Below are 4,385 nucleotides of genomic sequence, written 5' to 3'. Positions count from 1 at the left end.
ATAAATAAAATGTCCCTTCTGTATCACAAATACATTTTTACTAATCATGTGGATAGTTCATCTTTCTCCAAAAATATATAAGATAAAGGACAAAATAAGGTGATAAGGAAACTATGGATCACAGCATGTAGTATATCTTTCGGTTACTTTGACGAGGACCAATTCTTAGTCTCATTTACACAATCAGATCAAATCTTCCTGATACCAATTTCACATCTTTGGCTCTATACAACCTGATAATATATGTGCATATGGATTTATGTGCATGCATATATATGCACATATATGCTTGTGCATGTGCAGGTATATGTGTGTGTGTATATATATATATATATATTTACATCACAGGATGATGCCATGACTTATACTTGATTGAGTTTAAGTGAAGCAGAATTGAACAAAGCTTCAGCCTCACCCTCTCTTTCAGAGTCATCAAAGTCCAATGACAAGAGAAAAGTCAGAATGACTAGAGAAGTCCCAGACTGCAGCGGATCATGTTAGTGTCTTCAGTGTCTGACCAAGCTCTAAGTAGGTGCTCAACAGCACCAGCTTTAGCCATCGTCATGGCCACTGAAACACACTGTTCTCATATATGCTACTCAATAATGGGTTTAGCCCGTCTGTCAAGAGGGTTTTACCAGGATATGATCACTGCCCAAGGTATAGATTCTTGGAGCCACAGGTGACATCTGGGTGGCAAGGAAAAACTGAAGGTAGATGATCAGCCTGAAAAGGGCTTGGCAAACCCGCATTTTACCTTATTGTCATCTACAGGGACACCCACCTGCATTGCATTCATACACTGCACATGAAAAATTATGTGAGCTAAAAATGAATATAGAGATTATCTAAGCGTGGAAAGGAAAAGGAAGAAAATAAACATTTAAGTACCTACTATGTGCTAGGCATTGTGCTATAAGGGCTTTGTAAATAGTACCTCATTTGTTCCTCACAAGATCCCAGTGAAGTAGGATGGAAGTTCATTAGACTCAGGAGACTGATGAGTTGCCAGGCAAGAGAATTCAAAGAGACAATGTGAGTCGGTTTTATCATTCTTACATCAGTACGCGACATGATATTAGGAGGATAAGAAATGACCATTCAAGTAAAAATTATACTTTTATGCCCCAAAAGTCAAAAAGAATAATAGTACTCCAGATGAAATAAAAAGGCTCTGCATTAGTGAATATTCTCCAATAGAACTTCAGCCCAGAAGGTAGATTTCTGAGAGTAGAGGATCTCATGATATTTAAACCTGGAAAAATCACTTAACCTTTGTCTGCCTCAATTTCCCCAACTGTAAAATGGGAGCTAATAAGAGCACCTATCTTGTAAGGTTGTTGGAAGGATCAAATAAGATAATAATCGTAAAACATTTCACATAATGTCTGGCACATAGTAGGCATTTAACAAATGCTTGTTCCCTTCTCCTTCTTTTTCTGCTATTACAAGGACTGTTATTTTTTTAAACCCCCATTGCAAAATAATTTTCCCAGTAACCCTGTGAGGTTTCAAGAACTGTCATTCCCATTTCAAAAATGAGGAAATTCAGACTTAGAGATAAAGTGAGTTTTATGGTTTCTCAAACATTTAAGTATCTACCTCTTTAATAGGCAAAGCATTGTATCCACTGCTGAGAGTGATACAAAGACTGAGTAAAAAAATAATCCTTGTTCACAGAAAATTGCGAAACTCATGTGAGAAATAACACATGGATCCAGATTATTGTGATAAAAAGATAACATGTTAAATAATAGAAAGGTACAAAGTATTCAGCTACAGAGTTTTAAGCAAATATGGTTTAAAGCAGGTAAAGAACAGTTACAAAATTTTAGTAACTTCTAGTCCCAAGGGAACTAAGTGTAGGATTCTACCTTAATCGTGGCACACTTGGTTGGTAGTGGGGAGGACAGCCAAAGGGAGTATCTGAATTTTCACAATTTTAAAAATCTTGCATTTCATATTTAGAGATTCAGACTGAGCCAGAACTTTCATGTGCCTGCTCATTGTTCTAAATAAGGCATCAGTCTTTAAAGAGTCAGAGAATAAAACTGGCAACTAAAGCTCTGTTAGTGAATTTTCTTATTTTTCTTCAGACATTAGCTGAAGTTTAGTGTGATTTTTTTAAATGAACAACTTAAAGTAGTTTTTTTTAAGGGACAAATGTTTATTAATGGTTTTTTTTTGTAATTTGTCTTCTTTTCCCTGTCCTTTTTAATGTTTGAGTAAGCATAAAATGCACTTAATCTCCCTAAGCTCGAATTTTCTCTTTTTAAAAAAAAATTATTTGATTAATTTAGAATATTTTTCCATGGTTACATGATTCGTGTTCTTTCCCTCCCTCTTTCTTGTTGCCATTAAGCAACTATTAATATTTATAATAGAGTGATTGTTTAGACTTTAGAGTCTACATCCCCAATCATATACCCATCGAACCATGTGATTAAGCAGTTATTTTTCTTCTGTGTTTCTACTCCCACAGTTCTTACTATGGATGTGGATAGCGTTCTTTCTCATAAGTCCCTCAGAATTGTCCTGAATCATTGCATTGCTGCTAGTAGAAGTCCATTATGTTTGATTGTGCCACAGTGTACACAGTGTGTACAATGTTCTTCTGGTTCTGCTCCTTTCGCTATGCATCATGATTTCCTCTTTTTTGAAAGATTCTTCACCCTTCAGTGACATAGCAGAATCAAGAGGGAAAGATGCAGAGAGGATGAAGAAAACAGAGTTGATAGCTGGAGGCAGGTGAAAGGGGTGGCTTCTGTACAGAAAGAACTGAAAAGAAGTTAGAGAGAAGAAGATTGGCTGAAATAGCATCCTGAAGAAGAGAAGAGGAAATTCTTCTTGTGTTTTTTGACTGCTTCAACTTCCAGTCTTACTGCTTTAATGTTGGGAAGAGAAACCCTCCCTGTTCCTCTCGCTCCCCCTCATTTGGAGAAGGAGGTCAGTCAGTGGTGATGCAACTGCTGGGAGATCAGTTGGAGATATCAGAATAAGCACTGTCAGGGGCCTTCTTCAGGGGAAATCACTGATAGGTGTAGTAGCATCCTGCCAACCTCCACTAGCACATGTTTACACAGCCAGAATTCCTCCTGTTTTAAGGTCAGTCACCTATCTACTATACCATACTGGTGATGCCTGCTAGCCTGTACATCTGACTGGCTACAAATTCCTCACTGTATCCTCCTATCTGGCTGATAACATGGCAAAGGGTGTCCACCAGTGACTGCCCACTGGCTCCAACTTGGGCCCCTTAGTAAGAATCCCCACAGGCTACCTGGTCATGAACAAATCTCCAGAATATGACAAATTAAAAGAACTGAAAGAATAAGCTAAACTGGGAGTTGAAAGTAAATTAACTTGACTTCTATGGGCCGATCTCTTTGGTAAATGTGACAGCCATTTTGGCAGCATAAATATTGATTTCCTCTTGAAATGCACCCATGTTCTTGTGTCGGATTTCCTTATTTCCAAATGATCGTGACACCTGTGAGGCCATGCTGCTATATTTCTTGGCTAGTTCCTCTTTGGCTTCCTTACTGGGGTAAGGGTTGCTGAGATGGAAATAGAAACACTCAATCAGGATTTTTGTGGTTTGCTTTTGAAGTTCTGTCCCTTCTGCCTTGCTTCCAAAAACCACAAGCAAAGCATCCTGACTGCTTCATGTGTACTCTGCTCAAGTTGCATCTAGATGGAGTTGAATTTGCAATAGATGATGTTCACCATTTTTTCACTCTCCTTTGATGAGATGGGCCTGTTTTGGCGCTGCTCACGAAGCGGGTTCATCATACATGTGCTGAATTCACTGCATGCCTGTTCATATTTTTCCAGTTCCGAGTGGTAGATGTGTTGCATTTGTGAGGGTTTAGCTCTGTAGTCGGAATGGTCAGTTGAGCTGTCTGAGCCAGTTCCCTCAGATATTGCCGCCTTGCCACCTCTGCCTTCACCTTTCTCTCTGCCTGTGTTACCTACTCTGCCAACAGCATATTGTCCAGCAGGAATCCTCTCGGCTCCCCTTCCTGGGCTCCTCTGATACTCAATACTTTTTTTTTTAATTTTGTTCAATGCATTAAACAAGGAAGGCTTCATTCTGTGGCAGTTTAATGCTTGATTTATGTCCTGTCCAAACCTTGGTCTGCAATGGTCATAATTTACTGTAAAACATCTCCAACGTCCTGCTTTCTCCCTCCCTCTTCCTTGGTCCCTCCAGCCCCATTCTGTAGGTGTTGAGACAGGACAGGGTATCCTGCCATCCCCACCACAGGATATCTGCTCAGGGTCCTAAATAAAGGCAACCATCTTGAGAGAGACAGGGAATTAGCCTGGAGACGAAAACTCCGTTGATGAATTTTGTATATTATTGTTCAAAGTTGATATTTGGT

The 4,385-nt window shown here is 39.2% G+C and overlaps 1 pseudogene; it reads right to left on the bottom strand.

The window, feature by feature from the left end:
* Window positions 1-3,018: 3,018 nt before the first annotated feature.
* On the bottom strand, window positions 3,019-4,049 carry LOC123249020 (annotated as a pseudogene).
* Window positions 4,050-4,385: the final 336 nt, after the last annotated feature.

The sequence above is a fragment of the Gracilinanus agilis genome, chromosome 1 (genome assembly GCF_016433145.1).
Source record: "Gracilinanus agilis isolate LMUSP501 chromosome 1, AgileGrace, whole genome shotgun sequence".
Taxonomy (NCBI): Eukaryota; Metazoa; Chordata; class Mammalia; order Didelphimorphia; family Didelphidae; genus Gracilinanus; species Gracilinanus agilis.
This window is presented reverse-complemented; position numbering and strand designations above follow the sequence as displayed.